At 38.5% G+C, this 26,226-nt stretch overlaps 1 protein-coding gene across 6 annotated transcripts in view; it reads right to left on the bottom strand.

Moving 5' to 3' along the window:
• Positions 1 to 25,968, bottom strand: part of SGK3 (serum/glucocorticoid regulated kinase family member 3) — a 119,486-nt gene extending 93,518 nt beyond the window's left edge. Inside the window, exons 1-3 of one of the 6 annotated variants that reach the window (XM_070222188.1) lie at positions 25,815 to 25,931; positions 21,557 to 21,757; positions 19,929 to 20,161 (exon numbers count right to left, since the gene is read on the bottom strand). The gene's annotated coding sequence lies outside the window, so the exon portion shown is untranslated. Of the gene's footprint in view, positions 1 to 19,928; positions 20,162 to 21,556; positions 21,758 to 25,814 lie in introns of all 6 variants that reach the window. The other 5 variants (XM_070222192.1, XM_070222189.1, XM_070222193.1 and 2 more) reach the window with 5 other exon arrangements.
• Between the last annotated feature and the right edge of the window lie 258 nt (positions 25,969 to 26,226).

The raw sequence follows: 26,226 nt of genomic DNA on the forward strand, positions 1-26,226 counted from the left end.
TTAAACTTAAATTTTTTTCTTAAACTTATTTCTTAAATTTCTTACATGAGTGTTTGTTTTATTGTTATTCTTTATACTATGAACATATGCTATGAATATTCTCTTATATGTTTAAGAATATGTTAAAAAAAGAGTGAATAGTTTACAAAAAATATTTTAAACAATTCAAATTGGAGTCCACTATATCCCTAGAATGTTAAACCTTTTACTTTTTAAATGAAAAAGTGTAAGCGGAGACTTTTGATAAAAAATGTGTCCATAAAGCTATGTAATATTTATCTTCGAAGTTTAGAGTAAGTCTTCCAAATGCAAGAAATAGCCCAGTAATAAAATAATTTTTCTATCAGATAAATCAAATTTTGCCCATTTTGTTATAAGTTGACCAAAGGTAGTTAATTTCAGAAAGTGCATTAAAGAACAATTTTCTGAACAATACAAAATGGATCCAACCCTTACTCCATATCTTCTTCACCATTCTCTCAGATGAGCATTCACACAACTAGAATATCCAGTGAGTTTCACTGGAAATAATTTAATAGCACAATCAGAAGTCCCTAATGGCCAACTCTGACATGACGGGTTTCAAATTGATGAGTCCACCATCTTTGTAAAAGTAACCCAGACAAACTGATGACAATAGTATGCAGGTAGTTTTCAAAATTAAAATTGATGAGCCTGTTCTTTCTACTTGTCAGAGTAGAGAGTTTATTCATCTCAATCTCAGTGGTGTAGAGGGGAATGCAAGTCAGGGCAGGACTGCATTGGTCCTGTGGATCCATAGAGACAGCAGGTATTAAGTCAGGTCCAGGAGGACTGTGATGCTGGTGATGCCAGTAACAACCCAGACAAGTCATGCCCCACAGGTAGGATGCGCCCAGCATATTTATAGTACATTAACATAAAAACGAAGAATCTATCAAGGCTTAACATGTTTATAAATTCTCCTAGGTAATACCCAAAGCCTAAGCAGCTTGGCAAATAAAATATTTAACAAATTCGGAGCTCCCTCCAGCAACTCACTGTTGTTTTTATTGGTTGCTAATTCAGCACAGACAGGATCAACTCTTTAGAAAGCCCTGAGCATAAATAAATAGTCTGTTAGTAGCAGTATCTTTTTGAATTTACCAAAACTATCTCCAAATTAAATCTTCTAAGAATTAGAAGAAAGGATCTGTATTAAAGAACTTTAGTTCTGACTCAGCAGAACATCCTGAGTAAGTAGGAGGGATGTGGGAGGAAAAGGCACTGTGCTAGATGCCTCACATATCTCAACAGAACCAGCAACGTTTATGGAGCCAAGCCCTGGGCCAGGGACTTCACATGCATTCCCTCATGTAATCCCATGTAATAGAAACCCTATGACCCCATTTAACAGATGCAGAAAATGAAACATTAAGTAACTTGTTCAAATTTGCATAGCAATCAGTGGTGCTGGAATTCAAGCCTAGGCCTGTCCAACACTAACACTTGTGTTCTACCTGCCATGCTATGCTGTAAAGCACACTGCATTAATTTTTAATAAAGACTTAGCAAATCAAACAGATTTTTAAAAATTAAATTGCTAAGTGGCTACAAGTTTAAAAGATAAGAGGCTTTTTAGCTTTCTACTAAAATGGCACACACGTCAAAGAATTTTAGAATAACATATAACACTATTCTTCCATAACATGGCACCATACCCGATCTCAGTCTTCTCCAGCTTTCTTACTAGTCTAGACCTGGACTTCCCAAAACAGGCATTCCGTACTATTTGCTCAAAAAACTGTATGGCTCTTTAAACTACTTGAAGATAGTCTTTTATTTGTAAGCAATTACTCTGTTAAGAAATTTTACTCAAGTTACTGAAATGGAAAAACTATAGTCATATGTTCAAAACGAAAAAGAACATTAAAATGAGGTTAGGGAATAAAACAGTCTATTTTAAAAGTAAACTCCACACCTTAATATCAGGAGAACTAAAAACTTTCACAAAGCCACATTCAGTATGTGTCATATTATGAATGGTCTCCTGATGTCATACTCTGGATATTTCAATTGGCCATGAGAGACCAATAAACACTGGCCTGTCAAAATCTAAAGTCACAAAGGGAAAAAAACCTTGTTTTTTTAAAATGGGAAACCATAAAAGGTAATTTCAAATCAATATAGCATTCTCTCTATGCCCTCTGGAAAACGGCATGCCAACTAATACTTACACAAGGATTTCATCTTCAAAAATGCATTAACATTGATTAATTAGGTCTCAACAGCCCTGTGTAGGAGAAACATTAGCATATTCCTTCCATTTTTAATGATGTACATGGAGAAACTTGTGAATTGAAAAGTTCAGGAAAGGATTTCTTCTTTTTTTTTATTTAATTTTTTTTGAGGAAGATAAGCCCTGAGCTAACATCTGCCGCTAATTCTCCTCTTTTTGCTGAGGAAGACTGGCCCTGAGCGAACATCCATGCCCATCTTCCTCTGCTTCATACGTGGGATGCCTGCCACAGCATGGCTTGCCAAGCAGTGCGCAGGTCTGCACCTGGGATCCGAACTGGCAAACCCTGGGCCGCTGAAGCAGAACGTGCGAACTTAACCACTGTGCCACCAGGCTGGCCCAGGATTTCTTATTTTAAAATGTTGATATTAAAGATGTTTCACCCCTTTCTCTCAGAATTCACCCCAAAACAAGAGGAAAAACACAAAACATAACACAATCTCCATACTATACGAAGACAAAGCCTATGGAGGAGTGGGAAATGGACAGAGTGGTAGCAGGTGAAACCTGAGGGCCTGCAAAAGGGACAGTAGGCAGGAACAAAGTGAACGAACATGCAGATTCAGAGAAAAAGCCTAGGACTTGGTGCACGAGGCAAGAGATGTCCTGTAGAAAACAGCTGCTGTTGCTGAAATCTGTGATGGCCCCCATCAAAAAATCTGGTTCACCTCTAGCAAGTTCCACTCAGTTTTTAATGTATTCTTTTAGTGTCTCACAGCAGGCACTTAAAGGACCAAAGTAAAAACAAGATATGAAACAAACAAACTAGAATACATAAAAACAGGAAATAGAATACTAGGAATAGACAAAAGTTTTTACCTACCAAAAAAAAAAATACCTTCATAGAGACAGAAGATAGAAGCATGAAACAAGAACAAGATGTTTTTTAAAAATAAAATAATTTAAAAAGCACAATCAGAGAATAGGAAAGAGCTCACAGAAAGTAACAACAACAGCTAAAAACAAAAAGTTCAATAGCAAGGTTAGATGATAAAGTTGAGAGATTCTTGTAGAAAGTAGAACAAAAATACCAAGAGATATACAACAAGAAAAAAACACTAAGAAAATTAGGGGACTAATCCACAAGAACAAACACACAACTAATTGAAGACGTAGAAAGAGAAAATATTGAGGATGAAATTATCAAAGAATTTTTCTGAGACATGAACAACATAAATTTCAGATTGAAAAGGCACATGCTTACCTGGCACGATAGCTGAAGAGAAGACCTCATAAGGCAGATCATTGTAATATCTCAGAGGAGAAGGTCTAAAAAGAAGATCTTAAGAGCTTCCACAGAGGAAGAAAGAGGTCACATACAAAAGTTCAGGAATAAGATTGGCACAGCTTCTTTTTTTTTTTAAGATTGGCACCTGAGCTAACAACCGTTGCCAATCTTCCTTTTTTTTTTTTCTTTCTACTTTTTCTCCCCAAGTCCCCCCCGGAACATAGTTGTATATTTTAGTTGTGGGTCCTTCCAGTTGTGGTACGTGGGATGCCGCCTCAACGTGGCCTGATGAGCGGTGCCACGTCCGCGTCCAGGATCTGAACCAGCAAAACCCTGTGCCACCGTAGCAGAGAGGGCAATAGTAACCACTCGGCCATGGGGCTGGACCCTGGCACAGCTTCTTAATTGCAACAGTGGAAACTAGAAGACAATGGGGCAATGGCTTTAAAAGTCTGAGGGAAAACTATTTTCAACCAGAGTTCTATAGCCAGCCAAATTATCACTCAAACATGAAGGTAGAATACAGGCATTTTCAGATAACATCAGGTTGAAAAAATTACCTCCCATGTACTCTTTCTCAGGAAGCTACTGGACCACATGCACTACCAAAATAACAGAATAAGCCAAAAAAGCAGCAGCAAGGGATCCCACCCAGGTAAGAGGCACAGAGAATTCACAGAATTATAGCTGTGCAGCAGCAGTCCAGATTGGAACCAGAGAACAGAGGACTGTTAAAGGAAGTTTTCCAGAGCAGGAAAAGGAACTGGGAGATTCCAATCCACGAGACTGAACCGTGTGGGAAATCTGTGACAACGCCGTTTCAGGGTTTAGGAAGAGTTAGAGACAAGTTCAAAGAAAATCACTTTTGATGAACAAAACACCCTAGATACTATATGAAGTGGAGAGGATGGAATATTTAGAGCCTGAGTGAAAAGTCTGTGTCCTAAAGTAACATACAATCTAACTGGGCAGCTAATCCAGTTGGACGGATATGATATGAACCAGTGTTTTTCAAACTTTTCTGACCAAGACTTACAGTAAGAAATATTTCTTACATGATCAGTCAGCACACTCATATATATCTATAACTGCAACGAAAGAACATGGAACAATATTACCTCTTTTTATGTACAACATATTTTAATATTTTCTATTCTGGTCTATTTTATTCCAGGTTTTTAAATGCTGGTCGCAAGCCACTAAACTGACTTCAAAAGTCACTAATGGGGTGCAGCCCACATTTTTTAAGACAGTACAAAAGACTCTGGTATGTTTTATTAAAAAGGAAACACTTCTAGAGTAGAGAATTGGAGGAGCAGGAAGGATAGCAAGAAAATCAGAGACTTGATAAAGTATTTGAACTGAGCTTTCAAGAAAGGATCATAGTTTGACAGGCAGTGAAAGGGAAGAAAGCTATTCCAGGTAAAGGGAAGGTAAGTAAAGACTCAGAAGCAGGAAAACACAGGGTGTGCTAAAGGTATGGTAGAGAAAAGGGTAAGTCTGGATGAAGGAGAGGAGTAGAAAATAGAGGTAGAGAGGTAGGTGGTAGAGACTAACCACGAAAGACTTGACAACTATGCTAAGGAGTCCGATGTTATTCTAACAGCAATGGAAATCCAAGGAGTGGATCCAAGGAAATGTTCCAAGTGGAGGGGGCCAGGGGAGGTGCACTACCAAACTGCAGTGATGTGTACACGATCTCAATATGACATATTAATTTTATATGCATAAAAATTACATGAATTAAAAACAACATAACATTTGACTAGAAGCTGAGTGTCAGCGAAACAACAGAAGCTTATTTTATTCATTCTGATCTTTTTTTCCTCCTGAAACTTTCAAGAAAGAAAGAAATACATTGATTTGAACAATTTAGACCCTGTAGGAAAGAGCAAGCAAGTCCCTGGTAGGACAAAGAGATATCCTTTCTTTTCTTTCATGATCTACTACAGTGGCACAAATCGCTCCTTGTTCCTGACATCCAGGCTTAAGAAATTTCTCTCAATTTCTTGAGGGTACCAGGCTCTCTCCCCACTAGGCTTTGGCACTTGCAGTTCCTGTAACGCACAGCCCATCAACTGCCATCAAGCTAGATGTCACTGAGCCTGAGAAGCCTTCCCTGATTCCACAGCTGGATTAGGTGCCCTTGCTATGGGCTCCTGGGCCACTTGCCCTGTCCTAGCACTTTTTAGCCTGGATTATAATTGTTAATTTGTCTTCACAGTTAGACCAGAATCTCCATGAGGGCAGAGGTTATGTTGATTTTGATTATCACCTAAGCCCACCCACTGGTAAAGTGCCTAACCCGTAGTGAGCACTCAATAAATATTTGATGAACACAAGGTTTTTGTTTAGTGTACCAACATATAACTTTAAAGTTTATACTCTGATGCTAAAGCCAAGATTTGAACAATGGAAATCTGCTCTAAGTAAAAACAATCCTTACTCCTGCCTACTCTGCCCGGTAAGTAAACTGATCTAACTGCACAGACTGATTCTGCAGAACTGCTGCCCAAAGTTAGGCTGAATAGGCAAGATGGGGTGAGGAGTTTGGACTTGAATTAATAAAGAGCAATTGTAGGTTAAGAAAGGTTGGCATGCAATTAAAATAGAGCTTTAAGAAGATTAGTCTCTTCTGGTATGCAGGACAGAATGGGGGGAATTCTTTCCTCCAATGTTTTTAGCCATTTTTTAAGGTGTAAGCAGACGACCAGACTAACATGAGCAATCAACCACAAAGGTTCAGTTTGCACAGATGGAGTTTAGTATTCATTAGCTAAAAAATATTTTTTGAGGTTCTGCTACATTCTATGAGCTGTGCTATGTTACAGTCAAATAACTTCATATTCTGTAACCTGACATTTAATGAAATGGATAAAAATTGTTGAGAGCTGAGCCACAGTAATGTCAGCATTCTGGTACAGTAAATGGAGTCTATGATGCTTAAGTACAAACAGGAAAAAGTCGACATAAAATGTCTGAACTTAATAGTATTTTCATAGAACCAAATCACATTTTTCTTATTCTTGTCTTACTTTGTTAGTGCTCTTGTATCAATAAATAATTTTAATGACAACTATGACTCCCACCCCTGGAAATAATCAGAAGCCCTGTTGAAGGTGTCCCAGGGTACCCAAGACTTCCTCATGGGCTGCAAGAGATAATTCCAACACAGTACTGTATTAGGATAGAAGAATCCAGAGTTTACAGCGGAAGCACAGGGGAGAGGCAAGTGGTTCAGTTTCGGGAGGCAGTGTAGGCAGAAAATGAAGCTTAGGGAAGATGTCCTAAAGAAGGTGGCTCTTGAGCTCACTAATGACAGTTATACAAGTCAGTGAACAATAGAGGGACAGTATTCCAAGCACACAGGGGTGAATTAGCATAATGTGTGTGGAAGTAATTACTATTATTGGAGCTGAGAGCATGAGCCTGGAAATGCCAGTAGATAAATAGAGGTCAGAAGATCACAAAGAGCCTGACAGGCCACGTTAAGGACCTTGGACTTGATATTACAAGAAATGAAGAAGGTACTTACACACAGGAATGACAATGGTCAGACACAGAACAGATGCGACAGATTTGAGAAATATTTAGGAGGTAAAATCAGAAGGACTTTGTAAATGATAGGATGTAGACAGTAAGGGAGAAAAGTCTAGAATGTTCCTCAGGTTTCTGGGTAGGTGGTAAAGAGGGAAAATAAAAAGAAGATGAAACTGTTGAAATGTGGGGGTGGGGCATCAGGAAGCGGGGGGGTAAAGAAGATATATTTTGTTTTGCACATGTTGAATTTGAACCACCTGTATTGTAGCACTATGTGAAGCTAGTTATCTGGTAGTAAGCAATTGGACACATCAGTCTGAAGGACAAAGGATAAAGGTCAGAATAGGAACCGTGGATTTGGAAGTCATCCGCACAAGATGCATGTAAAAGAGGAAGAATAACTCTAATTGCCCATAGAGAGCTAGCGTAACCTAAAAAAGGCAATGGGCTAAAGTCAGACACCTGGGCACACAACATCAGGGGAACGGGGTTATCACCCTAATGCTTAGGTCAGGAATCATCTCTAAAGAATCCTGACTGCTAATCTCCAGATCTCCTCCGTTACAGCTCTTTATTACTTAATGAAGGAAAAGTTGTGGTATAGATCTTTCCCTGAGTTATTAACAAAAGAGAAAGTTAAGGCCATAAAATTTTATCTATTAAGAATATCATTAATTACTGACATTTATTGAGCACCTACTATATCACAAGCACTGTGTTAAGTGTTTTACGAGTATTATTTATCTTAAACTTAATAATAACCCTATGAGTTCTGTCCTATTACCACGCCTATTCTACAGGTGAAGAAACTAATTTATAAGTGATGGACGAACCACTATTTAAACTATGGTCCGGGTAAATTCTGTTAGTATAATCTCTCACAGGAGCTGAAAATAGAGAATATGTCACCAGAGGCAACCTGCTACTTCTATACATAATATTGCCTGTCAATGACATTCGTTCCACTTGTGACCATTTTATAATATAAATTTTATAGAAGTATTCTGTTTTTACATATGATTACACTAAAGTTTGAATAAAGGTTCTATTAAATGCCACAGTCCAAAGACTCAGTCTGCTTTAATTATAAGAGAGAAATATTAAAATTGAAACCTGAGTGGTAAACTTTGATGACAGACATTAAAATAGAAGAAAATTGCTTTTTAAGCTCAAAATGTGATGTCTGTAGTTAACGTCCTCAGATGAAATGAGAAGGTGCTCCTTGCTTTTTCACCTGTAAAAATAAGTCTGAAAGTCAATACTGTCCACTAGGATAGGGTTAGATCTGGTGGGTCCTAGAAAGGCTTAAGAACAAAGAGCTTAAGAGCTGACCAGGGTAATAAAGAATTATCCAACAAATAGTCCTTAACATAATCACTTACCCAGAAACCTTCTCCAAGTGATCCAAGCTCTATATTTTAATGATTAGAAAGTACGTGAGAAGAGAGTTCCATTAAACATATACACCATCCTTTTCATTAAGGATTTGGGAAATCTGTCATTTTTAAGAGAGCTATTCACCCGATAGACCCTTCTACTTCTGTACATACTTACACAATAAACCATAATGACTCATAACCACCATCCGTTACCTAAATTAGTGTTTCGCAACTTGTTTTCCACTTTTCCCTCCTTTAAAAACTGAACTTAAGGCAATGTACACAGAATTATGATAAATAAACTTTAATAGTAAGAGTATAAAATTTAAAAAAGGAAAAACCCATAATACATTTGGATAGGTTGCCTCCTGGTTTCTATGAAACCTCAAACTGATATTTAAAGTATATTCTTTTAATAGAGGTGGAAAAAATTGTTTCGGTTCTCATAATTTTAACAATTTTAAAATAAGGTATACTACTGTGAATTGTGATTTAGATTAATAAATATATGTATTTGGTCTTCGTCCATTTCTGCTACAAAGCTCCTAAAATCCTTGGAATTTCCTAAGTGATAAGAGGGATAAAGATGAAATAGGTGTCTTTTGTTATTCACTTAATAAGCCTCTTTCAATCACACCTGAGTTTCTAAGTTTATGTTATAATCAGGTGACTTTTGGAAAGCCTCTGGGTAATTTAAGGATAGGGGTAGTTGCCAGGGGAACCAATCTGATTAGATTAGACGTTTAGAACTTTCAACTCTACCCTACCCCCACCTCGAGGGAGGGGAGAAAGGCTGGAGGTTGAATCACTCACCAATGGCCAAGGATTTAATCAATCATACCTACATAATGAAACCTCCATTAAAACCCCACAGGATGAGGTTCAGGGAGCTTCTGAGCTGGTGCACATGGAGGTGTGGGGAGAGTGGTGCACCATCAAAAGAGGGCGTGGACGCTCCCTTGTCCCTTCCCATATACGTTGCTCTATGCATATCTTCCATCTGGCTATTCCTGAGTTATATCCTTTTATAATAAACTGTAATCTAGTACATAAACTGTTTTTCTGAGTTCTGTGAGCTGCTCTAGCAAATTAATGGAATTGGAGGAGGAAGTCGTGGGAAACTGATTTACAGTCTGTGGTTCAGAAGCACGGATAACAACCTGGACTTACGATTGGCAGCTGGTGGGGGACAAGTACAGTTATACAGAACTGAGCCCTTAACCTGTGGGATCTCCAGGTAGACAGTGTCAGAGCTGAGTTAAGTTGTAGTATACCCAGCTGGTGTCTCAGAATTGCCCGGTGTGGGAAAAACTACCAAGACATTTGGTGACCAGAGTAGAGAAGTGTTCAGAGTATTGCGTGTAGTGTAAAGGAAAATGAGAGAGTTTCTTCCTTTACAACGGCATGAATATGATTCCATCAGCGTTATTTGTGGCCAGACACTGGCTTCCCTTAAAAACAAAGATGACCAACCACAGTGATTCATTCTCTAACAGTCACACCATACATCGACATTTCAAAATGGTCAAAAGGCTCCTAAAATTTAGATCATCGTCAATTTTTACTAGAATCACACAAAGCCAGAAAACAAATACATCAAAAAGCAGTGACAGGTTCTCCAACAGCTTTGCATGATCTGAGCCACACTTCCAACATGCTTTTCACTGTGATTCCTGCAGTGAATTCCACGAGTACATTTTAGAACTTTTGCAAGTTAAGTTAGAAGTACTTGTTCACCTCAATTCATCTCTGGTGAATGGCTGTGCGGAACTCCAAATTTAAGTACAACTGCATTACTGTTCTCTGATTAGTTGTAGAATAATTCGTGGATTCATGGCAATGCCAGGCTAAATGACACTATGAAGAAACCCTTTGTTTTCAAATAAATCAGTGGTTGGCTTTAGATAATGCTATAAAGAATCTTATTAATGCAGTGTACCCTAGTTAAAATTGTAAAAGTTGAGAACAACTAAAACTTCCACCTCTATTAAAAGAATAATCTTTATTTAAAGCTTTTTTTTTCTATATGAATTTAACAGAACTACAGAATTTTAGAAGTGGAAGGAACTTTGAATAGTTTACAGTCAAAGAAAATCAAGTCACTTGCTAAGCATCACTTAGCAAATTTAACACTATAACCTGGGCCTTCTAAATTCCCTAGCCAAGGCTGTTAAATACTATAGGATATTATGGACAGGTTAATATCAGCCAACATTTATCAAGTGCCTACTTTGTGCCCTTCATTATGCCAAGTATTTCCACATCTATCATCTCTTCCCTAAGTCAGCTCATAAGATTCACTCCTTTGGACAGCCAGTGTTGCCAAGAGAGAACACTGCTACACGATCTAAATGGAAAGAGGTAATTCAATTACTGTAATAGCTACACTCCTGATGAAGATGTGTTCCAACAACATACTTCACTCTCATAAATTCCCCCCCCAAAGGTAGATGCAGATTTAGAAAGCCTAGGAATGCATTTCTGGGTACTGGCCTCTTTGCCAAGGACCTATAAAAACTTCTGCAGCTACCCCTCCTCCTTCACCCACTTCTTTACTTTTTCCACTATCACGTTCTTTTTGATTCTTCTGTAGCTGCTGTTTGTTCTCCAATCTAAACTTTCTCCTGAACTTCCATCCCTTTGATAATCTAGCCATCTAGATAAGTTAGAAATGATGTAGAATTTCTCCTCTACATTCTGACCCATACCCTTATAGTTACCTAAGCCAAATGGCCTTCCAAAATGGTCACTGTTAGATGACAGGATTTATTAAATGAGAGAGCACTCTAATTACAAATACAGTTTTAAAAAAACACTAAAATGTGGGTATTCGCTTTTTAATAATTTCAAAACAACAGTCTGTTTTGTTTTTAAAATACAGAATAATTTCTATGTGTGTTCCAAGGCCAAGTCAAATTATACTGTCTTCACAAACACACGGTGCTAAAATATCCAAATATTTTTAGTTGAGAAAAAGAATGTACTGATATTCCTATGTTGATACATTTTAAAGTGTCTCTACTAACTGGATCACACATGGCTTTTCTATCACTGCGAATCTGGAAATGTGTATTTCATAGAATTCTTACAGGTGCAGATCAAATAACCTTACCATGAAAAACAAGGAAAAAAATTTAACCGTTTCCTAATTCTGGTTAGCATGAAGATGTGGTGCTGTTTGTTACATTGTTTGAAGCTGTTATCTCAACCACACATTAGCAAATAAACTTTCAATTCCTAACAAATAAGTTATCAAATAGGAATGTTAATTTATTTGAGATGAATGTCAATACTGTTTGAGAAAACATTCTAGTGCACTTTGCTAGCATATCCTATCACATAGACACAAAAGAATCGTGGACCTGAGAAAAGAACACTGAACTTAAGTTACATTTAAATTTTAATATTCAAAAGTAATGAAAGTAAATAATCTTCTTTCTTTTTTTTTTTTTTTTGAGGAAGATTAGTCCTGAGCTAACATCGGCTGCCCATGCTCCTCTTCTTGCTGAGGAAGACTGGCCCTGAGTTAACATCTGTGCCCATCTTCCTCTACTTTATATGTGGGATGCCTGCCACAGCATGGCTTGACAAGCGGTGCCATGTCCGCACATGGGATCTGAACTGGCAAACCCTGGGCCACCAAGCAGAATGTGTGAACTTCACCGCTGCACCACCAGGCCGGCCCCAATAATTTTCAAATTTAATTTTGTTTAAATAGCCCGCTAAAACAACATTATAAGTTTGCATTTGAGTCTTTTATCTTGATAGTAAGTTTTCATATTTATATTAATACGAAACATTAAAATAATACTTTAAAAGTATTAAGTGGAACAGCTAGACAAAAGATCAACAAGGAAGGAGAAGACATGAACAACACTATAAACCAGCTAGAGCTAACAGCCATGTACAGAACATTCCTCCCAACAAGAACAAAACACACATTCTCTCATGTCCACACAAAATATTCTCTAGGGTAGCTTATATGGTAGGCCACTAGAAGGCCTCATTACTTGAAAAGGATGGTAATCATACAAAGTTATGTTCTCAGAAAACAATGGATTTAAATTAGAAAGCAATAACAAAAGGACATTGGGTAAATTCACAAATATGTGCAGACTACACAACATATTGTTAAGTAACCAATGGGTCAAAGAAGAAATCACAAGAGAAATTAGGAAATACTTTCAGACAAATGAAAATGAAAACACAATATACCAAAACTTCTAGAATTCAGCTAATGTAATGTTTGGAGGGAATTTTATAGCTGTGAATGCCTGTATTAAACTAACAGCCTAAACTTCTACCTTAAGAAACTAGAAAAAGAAGAGCAAGCTAAACCTAAAGCAAGCAGATGGAATAAAGTAATAATGACTAGAGCAGAAATCAATGAAATAGAGAACAGAAAAACAATATAGAAAATCAATGCAACCAAAAGATGGTTCTTTGGAAAAAATCAACAAAATTGGTAAATCTTTAGCTAGACTGATTAAGAAGAAAAGAGAAGACTCATCACTAAAATAAGGAATGAAAGAGAGAACACCACTACCAAACTCACAAAAGTAAAAGAGAAATTTAAGAGAATACTTTGGACAATTGTACACCAACAAATTAGATAACCTAGATGAAACAGGCAAATTTGTAGGAAGAAAAAAATTACCAAAACTAACACAAGAAGAAATAGAAACTATCTGAACATACATATAACAAGATATTGAATTAGTAAACAAAACAAAACAAACAAAGAAACAAAACTTCCTAGAAAGAAAAGCCCAGGTCCAGATAGCTTCACTGGGGAATTCTACCAAATGTTTAAAGAATTCTTCACAAATAATTCACTAAATCTTCCCCCTTAAAAAAATAAAAATTAAAAAAAAAGGAAAAAACTTATTCAATAAGGCCAGTATTATCCTGACACCAAAACCAAATAAAGGTACCACACACACAAAAAGAAAATTATACATCAACACAGGTGCAAAAATCCTCAACAAAATACTAGCAAACCAAATCCAGCAACATATAAAAAGGATTATATACTACGACCAAATGCTATTTATCCCAGGAATGAAAAGTTGGCTTAACATCTGAAAAGCAATCAATGTAATACACTGTATTAATAGAATAAAAGATAAAAACCACATAATCATCTCAATAGATGCAGAAAAGGAATTTAACAAAATCTAACACCCTTTAATGATAAAAACACAAAAACTAGGAATAGAAGAGAATTTCCCCAAGCTAATAAAGAGCATCTACAAAAAATCTACAGCTAACACCACATGCAATGGTGAAAGACTGAATGCTCTTCCCCCGAGATCAGGAATAAGACCAGGATATGAGCTCTCTTCACTTGTATTCAACATTGTACTGAAGGTTCTGGCCAGAACAACTGGGCAAGAAAAAAAAATTATAAAAGGCATTCAGATTCATAAGGAAGAAGCAGAACTATCTCTATATGCAGACGATATGATCTTGTATATAGAAAATCCTAATGAATCCACCAAAAAACTATTCAAACTAATAAATAAGTTCAGCAAGATTGAAGAATAGAAGACTAATATTCAAAAATCAATTGTACTAATATGTCAATTATATCTTAATAAAAAATCAATTGTATCTCTAAATAGCAGCAATGAGCAGACATTAAATGAATTAAGGAAAGAATTCCATTTTAAAAAGCATCAAAAAGAATAAAACACCTAGGAACAAATTTTAACAAAAGAAGCATAAGACTTATACACTGAAAACTACAAAATATTGTTGAAAGAAATTATAGAAGACCTTAATAAATGGAAAAACAACTCTTGTCGATGGACCTGAAGACTAGTCATCATTAAGATGGCAATACTCTCCAAATTGATCTATAGATTCAATGCAATTCCTATCAAAATTTCAGTTGCCATTTTTTCATAAATTGACAAAATGATCCTAAAATTCAGATGGAAATGAAATAGACCCAAAATAGACCGATCTTGAAAAAGAAGAACAAAGCTGGAGGTCTCAGACTTCCTGATTTCAAAACTTACTACAAAGCCATGCTAAGCTAATTAAGACAGTGTGACCTTAAGATAGATAAATCAATAAACCAGAATTGAAAGTACAGAAATAAACCTTTACACTTACAGTCAATTGTCTTTTGACATGGATGCCAAGATAATCCAATGGAGAACGAACACTCTTTTCAACCATTGGTCCTGGGACAACTGGATATCCACATGCAAAAGAATGAAGTTGGACCCTTATGTCACAAATTAACTCAAAGTAGATCATAGATCTAAAAGTAAGAGCTAAAACTATAAAGCTCTTAGAAGAAAACACAATAGTAAATCTCTGTAACCTTGGGTTAGGCAATAATTTCTTAGATGATAACGACACCAAAAGCACAGGTGACAAAAGAAAAAATAAATTGGACTTCATCAAAATAAAAACTTTTGTGCTTCAAGGGAAATCATAAAGAAAATGAAAAAGAAAACCCACAGAATGGAAGAAATATTTGTAAATCATATATCTAGTAAGTAATGTGCATCCAGAATATATAAAGAACTCCTACAATTCAACAAAAAAGACAAATATCCCAATGAAAAAATGGGCAAAGTATCTGAATAGACATTTGTCCAAAGAAGATATACCAATGGTCAATAAGCACATGAAAGATACTCCACACTACTAGCAATTAGGGAAATGCAAACCAAAACCACAACAAGATACCACTTCACACCCACTAAAGCGATCAAAATCAAAAAAACAGACAAGTGTTAGTGGGGATGTGGAGAAATTTGAACCCTCACACATTACTGGTGCGATTGTAAAACACTGCAAACACTGGAAAACTGGCAATTCCTCAGAAAGTTAAACAGTTACCACAAGACCTAGCAGCAATTCTGCTCCTAGGTATAGACCCAAGAGAAATAAAAACATATATCCACAGAAAAACTTGCATATGGATATTCATAGCAGCATTATTCATAATTTCCAAATAGTGGAAATAACCCAAATATACATTAACAGATGAATGAATAAGGAAAATATGGTATACTGATACAATGGAAAACTTTTCAGCAATAAAAAAAAATGAAGTACCACATGCTACCATGCGAATGAACCTTAAAAACATTATGCTAAATGAAATAAACCAGTCATAAAAGACCACATACTATATGATTCCATTTCTTATGAAATATCCAGAACAGGCAAATCTATATAGAGAAAAAGTAAACTCATGGTTGCCAAGGGCTGGGGGATGAGAGTTACTGCTAAATGAGTCTAGGGTTTCTTTTGGGGATAATGAAAATGTTCTGAAAATAGATAGTGACAATGGCTGCACAACTCTGGGACTAAACCACCGAACTTTACACTTTAAAAGGTGAATTTAATGGCATGTGAATTAAGTCTCAATAAAGCTGTGTTTAGTTGTTTTTTTTTTTTAAGCATTAAGTGTTAAGAGACTCCAGAGTATGCTATGAGTTTATTCTGCCCTCTCCATTCACTATCCATGACCTTTTTAAACTTCTCTAATCATTTGACTTTCCTTAGTATCTTTCTCAACATCTTTGCCCAGAACATAAATACATTTTATTAGATAACAGAATCACGGGAACTCGGACCTAAAATGTTCTTTCATTCTTACTTGGTTAACAAGAGCTCATCCCAGTATCTGCCAAGATACACGATATATCTGCATTAGCTAATATCTAACAAAAATCAGCAAAATGTTGGATTGTACCTGCTGACTGCTCTATTTCCAAGGATTAATATAAGTGGTGCTAGTTATCATCATTAAGGGTTTTTAGAATATGACAACAGCATTTGTTAGAGTTGGCAAAGTTCACTGGACACAGGTTGCTAACAGTCGGAGTCTGACAGCTCTACAGATAACACAAGACATTCAAATTCTGTAGGTTCAGAATTTAACACATTCAGTAATTAAACTTAGAATTTTAAATCCTTTTCTATTAGGCAAGAAATATATGATATTTAACCCAATTTCAGTCAGCTTTCTTCTTGAAATATGGCAGTAGTTTCTAAATTAAAACATTAATATAATACCAGAATAAGAAAGTAAAAATGAAAAGCCAGTTTTCACACTCATTTATCCAGTGCCTCATCAGCAGATGGGCATCTGAGTTATCTGTGAATCAATTCCGTGTGTTCTTTCTGACAAGGGGCTTGAGAGTGGGCCTTTACCAACCCTTCTCAGAGGCTCAGGGCCCTCCCGGTAGATCCAGGTAGACCTGTTCATCAGCCCTGCCCCGTGTTGGCCACACACAGCTACCTTCAAGACCTCACTAAACCCCGATTTTCTCATCTGTAAAATAAAACTACCCACCTACCCCACAGAGTTATTATGAGAAGTTAATAAAATAAAGTCTCTAAACTATCCAGCACATGGTAGGTACTCAATAAATATTAGTTGCTTTCTCTTTGCTCTCCACAGAGTAAAATACAGGTCACAAATGACAAAAACTACAAAAATCCTGATGAAAGAAACTATTTGGTTTAACATGTACTAAAAATAGCAGAATTATCTAAACGCTAAAAGAAAACCAAGCTTTATTTTCTAAAAGCACCAAACTCAGTTAATCCTAAGTAGGTAAATTATAACCATGATGATAAGATAGAAGACACCATGGGGAAAAAAATCAACTAACTTTGTACTAATTGTGCTGGTATTGTCTAACAGTTTTATTAGGAAGCAAGTGAATATCCAGTCAGCAGAATACCGCAGATAATTTCAATCAAACAGCTCTTCCAATAAGCCAACAATTACTTAAGGTTTGGCCGTACTTGCAGTTATCAGAATTTCCTAAGGGAAGCTTCATAATGAATCTTAGTCACAGCACTTGAGCGCGCTGAAGGGGAACGAGGCCAGGTCAGGATGCAGCAAAACACTACTAGTCCTTTGAGACTAGACTACACGTGCATTTTTTTTTTTTAAGATTGGCACCTGAGCTAACATCTGTTGCCAATCTTTTTTCTTCTTCTTCTTCTTCTTCTCCCCAAAGCCCCCCAGTACATAGTTGTATATGCCAGGTCTAAGGCCCTCTGGCTGTGCTATGTGGGACGCTGCCTCAACATGGCCTGAGAGCCCTGCCATGTCTGCACCCAGGATCTGAACCTGTGAAACCCAGGCCACTGAAGGGGAGCGCGCGAACTTAACCACTCGGCCACAGGGCCGGCCCCTGCACATGCATTCTTAAAAAAGGACTTAAAACAACAACTTTTCTAAACACATATGGAAAAGGAACAACAGAATATACAGATCTATTTTTTAAAAGCTAGGGAATCCAAAGACATATTTAAAACAATTTTTACAATAGGTTACATATTCATCTGGTTCAAAAACCAAGAAAATAAAAAGAGAAGTCCACTTCCCATCCAGTCCTCCTCACCCAGTCCCAAATAGATAAACACTGCTAGTTTATGTATCCTCCCAGAGTCTCTTTACACTTATGCAAACACATCAAAAACATATAATTTTTTCCTTGTTTTTCTACACAGAGGTAGCAATTCACAAACATCTTTCTGCATCTCAAAGGCAAATTTTTAATCCTAAAATGTCCAATGGAAGCAACTAATAATTCAATGGGACAGGGACTTTTGTTCACACTTGAGTGGACTTTTAAAGGAGGAACAGAAATAAATGATGTTAATGTTAGTGGGAATCAGAAATAAAGGAAACCTAAAGAGGAAGACAAAATTCAAAGGGAAAAGGGGTCATAGTCTTATAAATCTCTTTAAAACTTTTCTCTGCTAAAACATTGGAATGTCTTACCTTTCATTAATTTAAAAAAAATCATTCCCTTACAGACAAAAAATAGATAAGATAAACTAAATAGTCAAGGTGGCGGGGCGGGGAGGTAAAAGGAGATCAATTAGAAAAGAGAGAAAAGTACTTATGTTGAACTGACCAAAACGTCAACTATGCACAACTATGTACACCCAGAACTACAAAACTAAGAGCCATGTTTTAAAATTGTAGCAAAGTCTTAACTTCTGAATGTTTATTAACAGGAGTCCCAGCTCAAATAAGCAAATAATATGGTACTCTCGTGTTTAAGCCATCATCAATTTTAGTACCATGTTGTTTGGAGGCTGAAAAAAAATGTCTCTTCAAAACCTTTCTCATTAATGTTCGTGAAAAAACAGGCCTTTGCTCCCAGCGTAGTTTAAGCAGCTGTTGGCTCGGTGCGGAGCTCCTCATGCTGTCTGCCGAAGCACCTTCGCAGGTGAGCTGAAGCCGGTGTGAAGTCAGCCCCGTGGGCCTCATCCCCCAGCTCTACCTCCCGTGAGAGTCTCCAGCAGCAAGGCAACCGAACGTTCCTGCAACCAGTACTGCCGCTTCTCCAGCCCCAAGGATGGAAGGCTGATCCATTTTTCTCACCAACGCATATCTCTGCTAATGAAAATGTGGCAGGAAAGGGTTTGGAACCCTAACATACCACTCTCAAAGACTGCTAAGCTTTGGTCTAAGATAGTCTTCTCAGTCTTCAACTTACTTAAAAACAAAGAGGTAAACGAAATATCTAGAATTTCGGATGTATTTTCTGAAGAGAACCGTGGTCTTACCTAGAAGTTAGCTTTGAAGAACAAAACACTCTCTATTCAATGCATAATATGGCTGACATCTTCGATAGGAAAACAAAAAGCAGCACAAAACAATGCAATTGCAATGACGTGATCCAAAAAAAATTATAAATAGTTTTAAATTTTATTGTATATGCCAATACTTAAGGAAAAACAGCTTATTTAGAGAAGAGGAGGTGGGTGGAGACTTCTGCGGAAATTTTGAAAGCAATTACTGGGTATTCTCAAGGGCTTTGAAGGTTGAAACCACTAGTTCTTTTTAATGTCTACCTTTCCTCCTAAACTAAAAGCTTTCCTTTTCTTTATTAAAGGCTTTTTCTTAACTGTATCACCATGATTAGTATCTTTTCTGCTCAAGACCAAAATGAAGACAGTGGGAGAGAGAAAGGACAGGGAGAAATTTTCTTAAAGCAAAAGCTGGAAAAAGAGGAAAAAAGAATACGGTCAAAAGGGGACTAAATTCTCAGAACGGTGGTAAGGCTGCAAAAGGACATAGGAGGAAAGTGTAGGCGACAGCTTGTGCACATGCGCAGTGGGAGAAGAAACAGGGGGTGGAGAGTTGTTAGCCCTGTCTGGAAAAACTGGTGGCGTTAGTAACTGAGGAGTTGTATGCACAAAATTATACTAAGTGTTACTAACTCTGAGACAGCCTCTAATCTAATAGGATCACAAGAAACATCAAGGCCACCTATTCCTACCATTGGTGGGAGCTTTGTCAAACCAATTACTTCAAACAATGTACTTATCTTAGGAAATTATTTCAAAACATGTAAAGTTTAGCTGTTCTAATTTTTAATGAATTCAACACTTTTTTCCTTGGTTCAAGTCTATTATTTCTGCTGCTTCTTTAGTGATCACAATCAATCATATGTGAGTATTCTATCATTGCTCTTCTTAAATATCGTGTACTTTAGCTGTACTTAAAATATAAATATACACTGACCTCCAGTAGAAGAATATATGCTTTATGCTGATTTGGATGGAGTTGTCAGTCCATCCACACACCGTCACCTCACTCCCTTTTATGAGCAGTAGTATAAATTTCCAAGAGTATTATCCAGGTTTGGGGAATGGCAGGTGGCCAGGAAACACAGTAAAATAACTGGTTCAAAGGTGCATGGAATCTATGACGTTCGTTGGCTACATAAACATGATTCTCTAACCAACAAAGCAAGCCTGTATAAGAGAAAAATTTTTTAATGGCATTGAAAATATGGATATGCACACACAAATAAAAGTTTAGAAAGATACACTCTAAAATGCTAAGTGACTATTGAGTGGTAGGTTTACTGGTGATTCTTATTTTCTCTTTTTCTCCTTTTAATTTTTCTTAAAAAATGTATTACTTTGGTGACTTAATATATTTTAAAAGATACAAAAGAGTAAACATACAAATATAGAAAATGGATACATTATTAACTATAAACTGGAATTCCATGCAGCTGTCAAAACTAATGATGTCGATCTACAGATGTCAATGATAAAGTGTTAAATAAAAAACACAAGAACAAATTGTGTAGAATGATTCCTATTTTTTAAAACCTCCATGTACGTTTACAGATACGCAAATTTAAATAAGCATGGGAAAAGATCTAGACGGATATAAAAACTTAGCAGTGGTTATCTTTGTGGGTAAGATTAGAATGGAGAGGACTTAGTTCACACGCTTCTCAACTGCTTGAATTTAAAGGCATGCATGCCTTCATAATTAAAAATAATGCTTAGAAAATATAAGAGACAAACTAAAATAAAAATAGGAAAAAAGTGATGTACAGTGTTTTCTTGAGAAACTAAGGATATGATTCCTGTATTCCCTTGTAGCTACTCCTATGTATAATATACGTGTACATTGGATTATATAGTCTATACACTGGTCTTATATATATGTTTGCATGTGTGGATGCTGAGTTGGAAACCAGATCACTTTAAGTTAACTTTAATCTATTTTTATTTTTTAATTTTATTTTTAAAGATTGGCACCTGAGCTAACAACTGTTGCCAATCTTCTTTCTGCTTTTTCTCCTCAAATCCCCCCAGTACATAGTTGTATATTTTAGTTGTGGGTCTTTCTAGTTGTGGCATGTGGGACAGCACCTCAGCATGGCCTAATCAGCAGTGCCATGTCTGCGCCAAGGATCTGAACTGGGAAACCCTGGGCCCCCGAAGTAGAACATGCACACTTAACCGCTGCGCCACCGGGCCAGCCCCAGTGTCATTTATTTAAAATCACAAAACAGGGGCCAGCCCAAGGCCGAGTGGCTAAGTTCTCATGCTCTCCGTTGGTGGCCCTGGGTTCCCTGGTTCGGATCCTGGGCGCAGACCTGCACACCACTCCTCAAGTCGTGCTATGGCAGCATCCCACACAGAAGAACTAGAATGACCTACAACTAGGATATACAACTATGTACTGGGGCTTTGGGGAGAAAAAATAAATAAAAAGAGGAAGATTGGCAACAGTTGTTAGCTCAGAGCCAATCTTCTTCACCAAAAAAACAAAACAGTGAAAAGAATGACATTATTATTTCAACATTATAGGCATTCTCCAAAAAGAGTAAGCCTTTAAAAAGATACCAAATCCAGGGGCTGGCCCCGTGGCCGAGCGGTTACGTTCGCGCGCTCCGCTGCAGGCGGCCCAGTGTTTCGTTGGTTCGAATCCTGGGCGAATCCTGGGCGCGGACATGGCACTGCTCATCCGACCACGCTGAGGCGGCGTCCCACATGCCACAACTAGAAGAACCCACAACGAAGAATACACAACTATGTACCGGGGGGCTTTGGGGAGAAAAAGGAAAAAATAAAATTAAAAAAAAAAAAAAGATACCAAATCCAGACCTTTACTCAGCCAAAAGCCTGTCAAATCATCCCTACTGTGAAGTTAAAAGCCACCAAACCAGCTCTCTACATTTTAATTATCTCCAAGCAAACTCATTTCGTGGCCTGAAGAAACAGCTACCTATAATGACACTTCTGCACTTGGTAGCACAAAGGAACTCTGCCCGCCAATATCATATGTCAATAGATGTTTCTAATCCTTCCCGGACTTTCTTTGATCCCATATAGGTCTTCCCCACATTTATGCGCCGGTTGGGGGAGGCACAGCAGCTCTCTGCATGAATTCTCCGTCATGAGATCTCACTAACATCTTTTCTTTCACCCACACACCTCCTATGTTCCATTTTACGCATGTATTATCAATCTCTTACCCTACAACAATTCCCCTTATAAAATCACCCTTCTCTCACTCATCCCCCACCTCCACCAAAGAAAAACAGATTTTGGTTTTGAAAAATAGAAGAAATAGTGACTGCAAGGAGACAAACTAAGGCAGGTTTCCCAGACCTGCGGGAAATAGGAAAGGCCCTGAGAAATTGGACAAGGGCAAGGATATGGTACACTGCCCTAATTCCCTTTGAAAACTCCCTGGCTCGGCTGCAGACAGGGTTCAAACCATAAAATTTTACTGGTTGATGCTCTGAATTGGCCCTCAACATCTGATTTCCATATTGTCTTCCTCGGCAATGACAATGAACTCAAAGTCAGTATTGAGTTAAAATTACTTTGACATGAATTACAAGATGTGGAATTAGCACCTCTTAGGTTTTCCTTTTTCCTCCATGAAATAGAAAAAAAAAAGTGAAATGAGAACAAAGACTTCACCATAAGGAATAGAATAGGTAAAGGAAAACAGACAGCGGAGTCCCTTAAAATAATGTGGGAGCTGTTTCTGTCAGGAATAACATGTTACATAATTTGAGTTTCATGAATCAGCAGTTTAGTCAGTAATTTACATGAATTAAAAAAAAGGAGAGAAAAAACATGAGGATTGGAAAAGGTAAAGTGGTTTCCGAAACAAGGCAGGTTTCAAGAGTATTTTATTCCACCCACACACAGAAGAACGTTGACAGGCAGATGACTCAGTCTGGCTTCATTAAGGGTTTCTTACCACTTAATATCCCTCACGGGAAAGGCCACCCCATCTCTCATTTCTCCCTGAAAGTCCTTCTCAATACCTCCCACTAGGTAGTGGCCATATTTTCCTCTCTAATTGAAGGTTATCCGTCTGGAGGTCACATACTTTAGGATACAGAGGGTTATGCTTGAAGGATATAAATAGTTGAGGGGTTTTTGTTTTTCAAAAAAAAGACCCTTTATACTACAGTAATTGCAACATTTCAAAAAACACAGTAGTGATGTCAGACACTTAAAAAAAACACCCCTATGTTCATTGTGTTTGAGTTTGATCATAAATCTAAGTTGCTTAACTGAGTTCATTCACATTGAAAACCTGTAGTGATTTGTCGTCCTTAACATAGACCTTAATGAGTAGGGAGAGACAAGAAAGCTGTCAACACAAATATTAAGACCATGTGTGCAATCCAAGCATTCTCAAAATCAGAGAAAAAAAGCAGGATGTTTGAAAGAGAAAAAAAATAAGCAACCTATTTGCTTTTTCAAAAAACCAGAGATGCTAAATCCTAAGAAATTAGGCTAAAAGGCATTCTCATCTCTTTTGTAGAAAATATGTTGTATCAGATACTGTTTGAAATAAGAGAGAGACACTGGTTTCGGCCTGGAAATCTCAGGTACAAATCAATTATGGTACTTGAGAGGCATAATGTTTTAAAACAGCAAGAAATCTGAAGGCATTTGGAGTCATTCATTTCACAAATGTTTATTACAGGCTGGTACATGCCAGGCACTGTGCACACACCTGCTCTCTATTCAAGCCATGCCCAGCAATCCTGGCTAAAGCACTATAACATTTCCATGCCTCAGTTTCCTCATCTGTAAAAACAGTACTGAAAAATGGCCACCAACCTTACAAAGTCTTTCTGAAGAGCACACGAGTGTGTCTGGAAGCACTCTGTAAACCATGAAAGCGTTAGTTTGGCTGAATTGAATTCGTGAATGCCACTAATGTCTGTTGCACCATCAATTACATGAGAGGAAAGTGAGCCTTCTTGCTTCCAGGAGACACTCCATAATCCTATTAAATAAAGCCTAGAGTCTCATTTAATCATCTCCCTGGAAATTTAAATATATGAAAGACAGAGAAAGAGAAAGCTAGAAAGAGAAAGAAAGCTAGTACGACATGCAGATTTTGACATTAGATTCATAATAGCTACAATGACAAGAACCAAGTCTATTTTATTCACCGTTTTGGGTCTTTATCAATCTGGCCATTAGGCCAAGGCATTCATTTGAAAAGGGCATTTTATTCTGGAAAAATATCCTCTCTATATATCTGCAAATCACAAAATGGACACCTGCAAAGTTGACCCATCAACTCAATGTTACTAACAGAAAATGGCAGTAAGATTGTAAAGCATATGTTATATGAATGTGTACAAATAATAACCTTCTATTTTATAGTACATTTCAAGTTCAATCGGACCCTCAAATCTAAACTACAGTCATATCAATTGTCAAACAGATTAGGAACAAAGCTCATTTTAAAAACAAAATTAGGCTCAATGAAGTGGCAGTTGAAGAAATGGGGAAGTTCTGGTCTCTCCAGAGTTAGCAAACTACCACCCGATGAGAAAAACAATCTTACGGAAGATGCTGGGGATCTGGCCAAAGATCTGCAAGGAAGTCTCATTCCCCAGCTCCAGACTCCTTTCCCCCAGGGAGTGGAGGGCTGGTGGCTTCTCTCACAGCAGTGGTAGCCAAGCGGGCCAGCAGGCACACCCAGTCCTAAAATATGCCTGAAACTTCCTCTAATGTTTCCAGCTCTTGCAGTGACAGTCAGGGAACTGAAGTATGCACAGCCTCTTTATTGCTAGAACCGCTATAATTTAATATTGAGCTAATAATTTGAGTTAATATTTATAAAGCACTTAGAAAGAGCCCAGCACATAGTAAGAGCTATCTAAGTGTTCATTGAATAAATAAGGCACTTTCCAGATTGGTTGGGTGAATTCTTAACCTAGTGACAAAGTACAGAATCAAAATACACAGCAATCTAAATTTTTTTTACCTTGATAAAGATTTAGGAACTGTAGTGCTCTGTATTTATTCCCACATTTCAAGTGTACCCTATATAGTCTCTTGTGCAGGTCTAAAATTCTACTCATGGTTCAGAAATCAATGTGCACAATTAAATAATGAAAGAGTTCAAGTTTCAAGAGATGAATTCTCTTTCCTCTCTCTCCAAGTAACCACCACTAAAAATGACAAACTCTAAAAATCTCAAAGCACTCCTAGATGTACAGCCCAATGCTAAAAGTGTGGGAATAAACAGAGACAAATTCACTTAAAAGAGACGGAAAGGGTTCAAATCACAAGAGAACTTAAGGGGTAACAATGGCATTAAAGTCTCAAGACACCAGGTCCGCTGACAACAGGTTGATTCCCGTGCCCTCCACTCCCGAGGCCTCCTCCATCCCTGATCCTCGCAGGTGACCCGCAGCCACTTTCGACCTCAGGTTGGGGTCTCCCTCCCTCCCCGTTCCCAGCTCCTCTTCGCTCTGAAGGTGCGCACGGGTTAACACTGTCGGTCCACCGACACCACTCGGGCGTTTAGGAATCAAAAAGCAGAATCTGAATCCACCACGGGGAGACAAAGACCACAAACTCTGAGTCGGGTGCTGAGGCGAGGGTATTGCTTTTCCCCTTCCGACCAACTCGGAGGTTTCCGGGCGGAGGTGCGGAGAGCTGCCAGGGGACCCGGGAAAGTCACGTTTGCTCCGTGGAGCGGCGGCAGTCGAGGCCCGTGCACCCCCCGCCGCGCCCCATCTCACCCGCCCGGGGACCTCGGGCTGAGGTCCGGACGCGCGCGGCCCCTGCCGCCCGCCCCCGCCGTGGGTCGCCGCGGCCCCACACCTACCCGGCTCCGCGGGGCTCCTCCCGGCGCGGCGGGCGCGGAGCCGAGCGCACCCGCGCTTCCTCCTTCCCGGCAGGGCCGCCGGGCGCCGGCGTTTCCTCCCTGACGCGTCACGGCGGCAGGCGGCTCCTCCCGCGGAGGGCGCGGGCGGCCCGGAGACCGGCGGTGGGCAGCGCGCGGGGAAGGCGCCCGCCGCGGAAGCCGGCTGTCCGGCCTCTTCCCGGGGGACCCCGCCGAGCCCGGGCCGCAGCGCGAGGGCCGGCCCGCCTCTCCGTGTGCGCGAAGTTCAGGGACGCCGGGGGTCCTGTCTGGAGGCTCAGACTCCTCGGCGTTTCGCGCTGCTCAGTGATAGCGACCTCTGCCCGGGGCCCGAGAGCCGCTTGGGCCAAGGCGCCCGGGGCCGGCCAGTGAAGAC

The sequence above is a fragment of the Equus caballus genome, chromosome 9 (assembly GCF_041296265.1).
Source record: "Equus caballus isolate H_3958 breed thoroughbred chromosome 9, TB-T2T, whole genome shotgun sequence".
NCBI lineage: Eukaryota > Metazoa > Chordata > Mammalia > Perissodactyla > Equidae > Equus > Equus caballus.